Below are 10116 nucleotides of genomic sequence, written 5' to 3'. Positions count from 1 at the left end.
GTGGTGTGTGTGGCCAGCTCAGCCCACCAGGGGGCGGGGCTGGCTGGCATGTGGTGCTGGGGGATTGAACCGCGGTCCCTAATGCTTTGCTAAGCTTGTTCTAAGTAGGTGCTTTAGACCACTGAGCCATCTCTCCAGCCCCTTTTAATCTTATTTTAGATAGCACTAAGAAGCAATAACAAAGTGCCATCTAGTGGACTTCGATAAAATTCTGTAAAATGGGCCTTTTTATAAAATCTCATCTGTATTCAGCTCAGGCTTTTATCTGTCCCTTTTGGCACACTAAAACCAGTGGCCAGTCTGCCAGCCAGTGACCACCTTCAGAGAAGCTGCCACTCTCAGAGCAGAGGACAGATCCCTCCAGTATCCAATGGCGAATCCTCGTTGACAGCAATGACCAGTACAATGTTGACCAGCTGGGCAAGGGGATTCTCTTCCAGAATCCTGATCTCTGATTGTATGAAATGAGGCCTATATACTCCTCAAAGAATAGCATAAATGATAGCACCTGATCCAATAAAGTCTCGATTGAAATCAGTCACCTCATTAGGCAACCAAGGTCCCCAGATCATCACTAGCTGAAAAGCTCTTTGGTTTTTCCATGCCCACTTGCTACGTGATTTACTTCCCATTAGATCAGTATTACCTAAGCAATTCACATGACCCTTTCTATCTGTTCAGCTTTTCTCTTCTTTCCTTCTCCAGCCTTACTCGGAACCACCATTATTTTCCCAGATCTAGATCCAGATTTCCTGGGGTCTAGAATACCTCCTCCCCTTCTCTGGCTCTCAAACAATTCTTGCCATCCAATTAAAGCCAGATCACTCATTGCTCCTAGCACCATTACCCAGTCCCTCATCAAGCCCTGAGAGACCTAAAATCAATTATCTTCCACCTGCTCCAATGGGGTCTTTTTTGTCTCTACCAACTCTCCCTATAACACCTCAATTCTCCCTGTCCAAAAGGCAAACAACATTTAATTAATACAAGATCTCTGTACTATCAACTAGACAGTCTTTTCTATCCATCCACTGGTGCCCAACCCATATACCCTCTCATATTCTATCCCATCTACTACCCATTACTCAGTCCTAAATTTGAACGATCCTTGCTATTCCCTTACACCCACATAGCCTCTTCCTCTTTATCTCAGTCAGGCCCTCGCCCTTGATTTGCTCTCCTTCTGCCTATCTGTCTCCCACCTCATACAGTATATCTCCTTCTCTACAGCTCCTCTTACAAATCCTCTGGATGAGCCCCATAGCTCCTTCCCTTAGCAGGACTGCTGGTCTGTATAATCTCTCTTCCCTTGTTTGGGCCTTATCTTTTCACACACCCATCACAGTTCTTACAAGAGTGTATCCAACCAATCACTACTCAGCAGTTGTTGCTCTTCTCCCTTTCATAAAAAATTTCCCAAGATATTCCTTCCCTCTAGGTTGGCCACTCAGCCCATGTGCCATGCAGGAAGTAGTCATGAGAAATGGCACCCATCTCCCCTTTTCTTCTTTTCCTTTTTTTGCTTATAATTTTAAAAGGGGGGGATGTAAGGTTTGATTCAGACACAACTCTCCTGGTACCCAACCTGTCTGATAGCAGAGGCATTGTTCTCAGCTCAGCACAGGTGCCCTCAGCAAACACAGGGTGTCATATAAGAGGTAAGATGGAGCACAGAATCTCCCCAAACACACGACCATTTGAAGTTACCTAAACATTGACACCCACTGAATGCTTTCAGGACACAAAACTGAGACACAAGACATTCAGAGAACTTAGACCACTGATATTTACTAAGATTTCCCACCTAATGTCCTTTGCCTTCTTTCAAGCCCTACAAAAAAGTCCATTTCTCTGTGCTCTGTCTGCCTGCACCCAGGGACAGTAAATTCCACACCATGTCACCTTTGCACAAGCCTGGTGGTCTCAGCTGATCTCTGACTTGCTGAGTTCCTTACAGAATCTACTGGGAATATTTTCTGTAGATATATTATTATAAATGATTTTTTTTTCCTCTGAGAAAATCACTTTGCTCAATTGCTTCATTCCTTCAAAGGGCAAGGTCAAAGTTGTTGAGCCCCAAACCAGCTCTTTTGGTGAATGAGCATTCATGGAAAAATTTTCCCTAAAGAATGCAGAAAGGAATTTCTACAAAGCAATTAATTTATCTTCTTTTGCACAAGTGAAAACAATAACACATGGGCTCTGCCCCCTTCCTGTCAGTTTAATAGTAAATAACCCAGCCCCCTCTATTGCCTTCATGTCTTAAACCCCACACTCTCCTAACGATTTGGTAAATGCTTGGGCCAGGACATAATGACAACTTGAAAAGAACCTTAGTGTGTGGGATACAGACAAGGCGTCAAGGTTGCTATAAGACATGGCTCCTCCTATTTTTTAAAACAAGGAATAGTGCCTTTGGGCCAGTTGCAGCTTTATAGCTTTATGGTTTTGGACTGTTATGAATTGTCTGGATGTTGTAATTAAAGGTAATAGTACAGTATATCCTTTGGCGGGCCAAATATGGCCTGGCAGATGTAATGCACTCTGACCAAGTAGGAACGGGGACGGCTCCATATATATTAAATGTTTGAAAGGAAATTTATTGAGGCTGTCAGAATAGTGCTGACAGCATATAAACCATCACCGACTTTTTCCTTCTTATTTCCTTTGTGGAGTAAGAGTCTGTGGTAAAAGGCAGGATACGCCTTGGAGAGTGCCTTATCTTTGCTGCTTCACAGAGTTTATTTTGGGGCAGGAGGACTCAGTGTGGCAAACTGGGGGAGACGTGAATGCTCTGGTGTGGGTGGTTCTGTCTCCAAAAGCCATGCCACAGGACTATTTCTGGACTGGAAGCTTCATCCATCTTTGGTGTGGTCAGTGATGCTGGGAACTGCCCAGAGCCTAACCCTTGACCAGGTAACCATGACAACACTGTCACAAGGACCCTAGGTGCTCAGTTAGAAGATAAGCAAATTCAGGTGAGTTCTATGAGCTCATCATCTTGTCATATTTGATTAATTTATGGAATGTGTAAGCAGTGAAGATCCATGCAAATATTCATTAGCTATTTCTCTAGCTGGTTAAAGATAATTAAAATACAAATAGTACATTCAAAGATATACTATGATAAATAAAGAAATACTTCTTTCATTATATTACAAGTGATTGTTTATACAGAACTATATGCTATTTCAGCATATAGTATTTTCGCTATGTGTCAAAAAGAAAATATTCAGGTCATTTAAAATATCTTAGACTTAATATTCCATATCTGTAAATTACATGTAATTTTTTGGTGTTAAGGCATTCTAATTTCAATACTCATCTTTTCTTTTCTTTTTTGTTTTTGTATTTAGGGAAGGATCTACAGGGTGTTCAGGGTCTCACTACTAGATCAGACTTGTAGTGATCTGCCTGTTTACAGCCTCCCAAGAAATGGGATTACAGGTGCGCGCCACCACACCCAGTCTCATTTGCTGTCTTAGTGTGCCCCAGGTGCGGGGCCAGGGACTGAACCCCCAGGCCCTGTACCTGCTTACAGGCGCTTTAATCCACTGAGCTATTTAGCTGGCCCTTTAATACTCATCTTAATGGGAAAAAAGCATTAATCTCTTTTTCCTGTGGCATTATCCTTTATCTAATCATCTTGAACTTGTGGAATGTCTCATTTAAATACTTTGTCATTTTGCCCATAAGCTCTGGATCAAACAGTAGGACCACTTAGAAAATGAAATCATTTTATAAATACAATTTAAAGTTTTCATATACGTATTTATCCTTCCTTCTGCCAACAGGAAGCAATCCTTTAAATAACCTGTGTCCCATTTCTGTGCTTTTCCTGCCTTTATCAGATTAAAAAGTAAGCCAAAGGGAACATTTTTTTGGATGTCCTTCTTAATTTTTTTAAAAATCTAAATTGCCTGAATATTTATCTCAAAATCCCATATCACTCGGTTTAGTGAATGAGATGCCACAGCCTCTGTATCGTGGTGCTCCCTACCAGCTCTTGGTTTGCATCCCTCCTTTGCCAAAGACCTGGAATTGTGGGAGGATAAGAGAGCAACCTGGGAAGGTACCTGGTAGATACTCCCAGCTACTAGTTTCTTCCTTATTATCCCAGCAAGATAGCAAAGGAATCCAACTTGTGATAGGAGTAGGCCAGAGATCTGATTCATTGGAGTGCTACTGAGATAATGCAATTTTGTTTGTCAAGAAGCTGAATGATTTCACCATTAGAGATGTATTCTGAAGTCTGTAAGAGTCACCTCCCAAAATTAAAAAAAAAAAAAAATACTGTGTAAGGCCTATAACCAGGTGTTAGCAGAAAGCAGCCCATAGCATTATAAACTGTTCACAGAGTAAGAGGCCTTATAAACCTGGGATCTGACACCAGAATTAGCAAAGTAACCTCAGGAGGTGGATGATAAGCTCAGGTGTGGGGGGCAAAACAAGTGAGCAGTGGTCAGAAAACCCAGTGTCTTTCCCAAAAGTTTGTCCTGCCCCTGGAGATCCTTGTACCAACTCTCCTGGAGGGAGGCACTGTCCTCAATTTGGTAATGCAGCAGCTGTCTTCCTGAATCCACACTGGCGTCTCTGTCATGATCTGCTACAGAGGGCACAGGAAGAAAGCACCAACGGTCGCTTTACTAGTCATGGCGGGAAACACTTCCCACAGTTTAGAGCTTCAAAGTTCCGCATCAGGGAGCAAACTTTAGGTGTGAGAAGTGTGATGGAATTTGAGGTAGGAGCCATGGAGATGCAGGAAAACTGGCACATTCATCAGCCTATTTGCTATTTTAATAGATATTTGTGGAATATTTATAAAACATTTATTTTTTGCTAGATGTCAGTTCACTCTCTAAAATTTCAAAGGTGAGCAAAATCTATACTACTAAAGCTTACAGAGAACTAGGGCAAGTTGGGAAAGCATTCAGTAAGCAATCACATGAATTAGGAGTTACAAATTGTGTTAAGTATGAAGAAGAAAGAACAGAGAGTGTCCTGTGTATAAAACAGGAAGTTTGATTTACTAAAGTTCAATGTGAGATCAATTTAGTGGCACGTGATCAATATTTTTAAAAATTTATTGAAACAGAGGGGAAGAATGGCTAAAGGGTGGGGAAGGGAGTGGAAAATGAAAGAATTTGGATACATTACAAATAGGTACAAATTCTCCATGATGAACATGATCATTATATATAGCAAACAAGTGCAAATAAAAATTTAATGAAAACATTCAATAGAACAGGAAGAAATAAAGAAAATGCCACTGCATTGGGAATAGTACAGGTTGACTATAGTTTCTGAAATGTCTGTTACAATGTGTGTGTGTGTGTGTTAGAGAGAGAGAGAGAGAGACAGACAGACAGACAGACAGAGACAGAATACTGAATGGGAAAGTGTTTCCTTCCATGAACTAAGGTGAAAATCTTTGAAAGCGAAAATTAAAGACCAAATTAACAAGATCTGCAGTATTAGGGAGCATGGATTGTCTCTGAGGATGGGGCAACAGAGTTGTGGAGGGAAGGGACACTGTGGGCCAAGGCCCTCTCCGGGGGTGGGGGTAAGAAAACACACCAGAGTGACATCCTCTTCCAGGGTAAGAAACACACACCAGAGTCAGAGCCACCTACGTTCAGGCATTGAGATATGCACAGCTTCCCCAGCTCACACTCCGTCTCATCTGGAGCCCTTGAGAGGGAAGGGGAAAAGAAAGGAAAACACAGCTCTGGAGAGAGGACACAGCAGCGGGCCAACCTGGGGTATGCTGGGAATCTTAACATTAAGCAGAACATGCACAGACCAGTAAATACTGGACTATGAAGAGACTGATCTGCCCTCTGCCCTTTCTTCTATATATTCGAAACTCAAATTGGTAGCAGGACAGTCTGGAGCATGTTGCTCATCCTCTTGGGTAGACTTTCTAAGGAATAGTTTATATGAAGATGAAGTGATGTTAGCTCTGAAATAACTTTGAAAATTATCCAATACAACTCTAGCTTGAACTATGACCCCAAAAAGTCCTGCAGGTTATGTGCTGCAAAGTAAGATGATTGTGTTCAAGAAGTGACAAAAGGAAATGTGAATCATCTTTGTTGGCTGCCCTTCTGTGTGAAGGGCCAGGTGCTATTTAGTTTTGCTAAAAACAAAAAGAGAAGCAAGAAATTTACCGACCCCTTTGTTAAGCACAGAATAAAGAATCAGCTAATTTCTTCATTTCAAGTGAAAATTCAGCGACTTATATCACACGACTTTCACTTTTCCAAAAGGTAAGATGGCAGAGAAATAATACTTATTAAGTATTTATATGGTAAGTGAGAGCAGCGGGAAGTTCGTACTGGGCAGAAGGTGACGAGTCTGTGGCTCCGGTGAAAATGCCTCATGTAAAAGCTGCTCAAATTGGAAGATGGGGCCCTGTAAAGAGACATCTTGTGGAACACTTTGCAGCTGGGGCGATAATAACTGACCTGTCAAAACAGGAATGGAAGCTACGATCACCCATTGGCCAGGGCGGCTTTGGCTGTATATATCTTGCTGAAACAAATTCTTCAAAATCGGTTGGCAGTGATGCACCCTGTGTTGCCAAAGTGGAACTCAGTGACAATGGCCCTCTTTTTACTGAATTAAAGTTCTACCAGCGAGCTGCTAAACCAGAGCAAATTCAGAAATGGATTCGTACCCACAAACTGAAGTACCTTAGTGTTCCCAACTATTGGGGATCTGGACAGCATGACAAGAATAGGAAAAGTTACAGGTTTCTGGTAATGGATTGCTTCAGGAGTGACCTTCAGAAAATATATGAAACAAATGCCAAAAGGCTTTCTTGGAAAACCTTTGCTAAGCTGAAGAATTCTGGATATCCTGGAGTACATCCATGAGCACGAGTACGTGCACGGGGACATCAAGGCCTCGAATCTTCTTTTGAGCTACTAGAACCCTGATCAGGAGTATTTGGTAGATTATGGCCTTGCTTATCGATACTGCCCGGAAGGAGTTCATAGAGAAAATAAAGAAGATCCCAAGAGATGTCATGATGGTACTATTGAATTCACCAGCATTGACTCACACCATAGCGTGGACCCATCAAGATGTGGTGATTTGGAAATCCTCCGTTATTGCCTGGTCCAGTGGCTTAATAGCCATCTCCCTTGGGAGGACAATTTGAAGGATTCAAACTATGTTAGAGATTGCAAAATCAGGTACTGAGACAATATTGTAAGTTTGATGGAAAACTGTTTTCCTGAGAAAAACAAGCCAGGTGAAATGGCTAAATACATGGAAGCTGTGAAATTACTGGGCTATATTGAAAAGCCTCTTTATCAGAAGTTCTGCAATATTTTTTTGCAAGGACTGAAAGCTATAGGAAGTAAGGATGACAGCAAGCTGGAGCTCAGTGTTATTGAGAAAGGAAGTTTGAAAGCAAAAGCACTAACAAAGAGAAAGAAAGACACGGAGGAAAGCACAGCATCTAGTGTGGAGATGGCGTGCTCTGATTCCTAGAAGGAAGGCGTCCCACAGACACGTTCAAGAACCCAAAAGAGAACCCAGAAGTAAATCACATGGCTCAGAACAACTGTTCTCCATTTTTATTTGACTTTTTCTCCATTTATGTTTTGTTTTCATGTGAGTGTTGTGGGGTGGTGTAATAATTAAAACCTTTGTCTTTGAAACAAGCCTTTTTATTAAATGAATATTTTGTTCAATTAATAGAGGCTAGCTTATAAATTTCAAAATCTTCAAGTTATAGACACTAAGTGGTCAAATAGTTTGGGTGGGAATATGAGGAAAAACTTCTTGGAATCTACTTTCCCAGTCATTGTGCATTTCCCAGAGTGCCTAAAAATTGTTTGACAGCATCTTCACTTTTAAAGAAATGCAAAACTTAAAATAAAGGTCATTTTGCTCAATACAAATAAAAAATATCTATATGGTACATAGTAATTTCCACACTCTCGCTTAATCCTCATACTAATTCTATGAAATACTGCCTTTTTATTTAATAAGTAAGAAAACTGAGGCCTTCTCTGACATTAAATTATGTTTGATTTGTCCATTCATTGAATATCTATTTCCATCATTAGACTCTAAGGTCTACAAGAACAGGGTCATTCTATATGTATTAGGTCAAGCAGGGCCTGGTACATATTAAGTGCTCAAGGACTATTATCACACAAATAGATGAATTAATTTATAAAAATATAATACAGAATTAAACATCAGGCTTGAATGTAGTATACGACTCTGACAATAAAAAAAGAAATTATGCAAAATAAATTAGTAGTTTCTCCTACGTGGTTTCATATTACATGTAACTTACTCTCTTCAAGTATATGTACATTTAATTGCCTAGAGATGACTAGTTTATAAATTCTTGGGTAGAGCTGAAAAATCATAGTTGATATAGATTGTCCAGGACAGAATTCATTGTCAAAGCTGTGGCCACCAGGAAATTTAAGGAATTAATAGTATTTTTCCAAATGAAATATACCTTCAGCTTCTCTGATTCAATCATTCTAATGGTGTCAGGTCATTCTTTGGAGGTTGATTTGTTTGGGAAGGCACCTATAAAAAGACGGACTTTACTACTCTGTACTAATTTTAACACAAGCTGCCTCTCAATAACTCTTCAGGAAGTGAGGCAAAGTTCAGGGAAGCGGCAATTGTCAAAATATCTTTATTCTGTATTTTAAAGACAAATGCTACATAAAACATTCCAAAAAACAGCTGCATAGAAATATATACTGATAGATACCTCCCGCTCTTAGGAGTTTATGTCTAGATTTTACCTTGAGGAATCATTAAAGATATAAGCAAATGTGAATGCAAATTTTTTAATTTATGAATTTATTCAGTAAAGTGCTACTTGTAATGGTGAACAATTGACGCTCAACATAGCTCAATAGAGAAATTAAGCTTTAGTATCGCAGTGGGATGCTATGCGTTCATTACACATATGGTGCAAAAATATTTCATGATATTAAAAGTTGCTCATAATATATTTTACAATAGCAAAGCAGGCTACAAAACAGTGTGAAGGTATGCTTTTAGTTTGGTGGACAACTTGCACACCTGCATTCATGTATATACATAAAAATACATAGATGTTAATGTGATTAATTTCAGGTCATAAAAATTAGAAATAGTATTCATTTTTATTTTTTTACTTTTTATATTAATTTTATTGAGAAAGAAGTAGCAATGAGACAGTTTCAAAACAGGTTAGTAGGACAGTTACAATAATTAATACATTACATAGTGTTGTCTTTGTCGCAGTTATTCATAGTACAAGTTGCAGATGTGATATCTTGTCTAAACACTATTAGTTCAAAACTTTAAGTTTTTGCTTATCTGCACTTCTGTTTTTTCTATAATCAACATATTTAGCTTTTGTGATAAGAAGTCTCTTCACTTTAGAAAAGAATAGGAAAGTTTGGTTGATCTCCAGTCTACAGCTAATAGCTGTTGCTCTTCAGGATCGACTGCTTCTTCTCCTTAACCAGTCCACTCTTCCAACACTTCCTTTCTTTGCCATCTCTCCTAAAACACTCCACATGTATTGCTTAAGTAGTTCTACCAAGTCCTATTTGTGGTCTTCCACCATTGCCAGGATTTCTTTAGAAAGCCACTTTGGGGTAAGGCAAAGATGAAATGCATCTTTCATGTCCTATTCCTCATCAACTGAGAGATCCAGGGGAATTTCAGGTCCACATTTCCCTTTTGCTTTTAAACCTCTTTCCTCAGCAGTGCACCCTGAAGTCTAAGCCACACACTTGTACACATGTGCACCCCTGTGTGTCACAGACACTCTGAATATGAGCTCTGTGTTTGTAAATAGATTGAAAACCTCTATGCTGTGGTTTCAGCATTTCTCCATCTCGCTTCTCCTGTTTATGGTACTTTGTCCATGATAACTTTTGATTTTTTTTCTGAGGCTTTGCTAAGTGTGGGGTCCTGTATGAGGCATATTCAATAGAGTTAGGGTAAGAATCCAACTTTTTGTCTTACAAAACTCTAACTCCACGATCTCCAGGTTTCTCCTCAGTGAGAAACCTGTGGCTCTGTGGGTTGTTACAGCTGCAACAGCTAACACCAATAAGGAAGACTATTACATGATTC

At 39.9% G+C, this 10116-nt stretch overlaps 1 protein-coding gene and 1 pseudogene across 2 annotated transcripts in view; one reads left to right on the top strand and one right to left on the bottom strand.

The window, feature by feature from the left end:
• Window positions 1-10116, bottom strand: part of Dock8 (dedicator of cytokinesis 8) — a 219560-nt gene that overhangs the window by 191189 nt on the left and 18255 nt on the right. The window lies entirely within an intron of this gene.
• Window positions 6375-7500, top strand: LOC101576117 (annotated as a pseudogene).

The sequence above is a fragment of the Octodon degus genome, unplaced genomic scaffold (genome assembly GCF_000260255.1).
Source record: "Octodon degus isolate 3935 unplaced genomic scaffold, OctDeg1.0 scaffold00087, whole genome shotgun sequence".
Classification (NCBI taxonomy): Eukaryota; Metazoa; Chordata; class Mammalia; order Rodentia; family Octodontidae; genus Octodon; species Octodon degus.
Note: the sequence above shows the minus strand (reverse complement) of the source record. Positions and strands in the feature narration are given on the sequence as shown.